The sequence below is a fragment of the Cebus imitator genome, unplaced genomic scaffold (genome assembly GCF_001604975.1).
Source record: "Cebus imitator isolate Cc_AM_T3 unplaced genomic scaffold, Cebus_imitator-1.0 Scaffold570, whole genome shotgun sequence".
NCBI classification, from domain to species: Eukaryota; Metazoa; Chordata; class Mammalia; order Primates; family Cebidae; genus Cebus; species Cebus imitator.
Window position 1 is genome coordinate 974,491 of NW_016107885.1, and position 1,186 is coordinate 975,676.

Consider the following 1,186-nt stretch of genomic DNA (forward strand, 5'->3'; position numbering starts at 1 on the left):
GACAGAGTCTCACTCTGTTAGCCAGGCTGGAGTGCAGTGGTGCAACCTCCACCTCTCTGGTTCAAACAATTCCCCTGCCTCAGCCTCCTGAGTAGCTGGGATTACAGGCACACACCACCATGCTTGTTAATGTTTTTGTGTTTTTAATAGAGATGGGGTTTCACCATGTGGCCAGACTGGTCTCAAACTCCTGACCTCAGGCAATCTGTCAGCCTCAGCCTCCCAAAGTGCTGGGATTACAGGTGTGACCACCAAGCCCTGCCAGTATCCTTTTTCTGCAACCTTATTAAAACAGCTACAAACATTTATTTTCTAATTTAGTTTTACTTTCAGTACATATCAAAGTTGTACTTTTCAGACCAACAAATTAACCTGAGGCAAATTATATAGCTTTCCATATACTGTTTTTCCTCAGGTGCTAATCAAAGGCTTTGAAAATGGATACTGCTTTAGTAATGTCTGCTTTATGTTAAAATTGTTATTTCTTTTGCTAGATGTAAAGATTTGGTGTTAACAAAAGTGGTTTTAATATGTAAATATGAATGAATGCCTTTAATTTACCGCATTTGTCTATTATTATGTCTATTTTCATTTATCCTTTATAGAGGAGGATCCTTTTATGATCTTGAATACCTTTGATTAGATATTGTTGCATTTTAAGAATAAAAATAGAACTGTTTTCTGTCTTAGATTAATTCTGCTGCTGCCCTGAGAAACTTAAAATCAAGAATGTGATGCACTTTTTACATTGCTATATACCATACATATACCACAGGTTGCTTTGATACCTTTTCTATAGCACAGCCACTAACAAGAGTGAGTGAATTATAATATTCTCTTTGGGAGGGAATGAGTACAAGTAACTAATTCTTAGCTGGTATTGACCTATGAAGAACAATAAATTAGAAACATAAGAATTCTGTTAATAGTACATTTTTTGTCCTTAAATGTCTTCTGCTACTGAAAATAGTTTACATCTTAGCTTTGTTTCTATTACTTCCTCTCTCTGCCTCAGAAGGAAGAATTGGGAAGAATGGCTTAAAAGACGTAGTGTCATTGATTTGTTGTTGAACTTTTGGAAAACATTTGTCTATGTAAGCTGGGGACTTATTTTTTGTTCGTATATACAGGAGAAATAATGCTGCCCTGAACCATATTTAGTTTACATCAAATCAATAAAAAACCC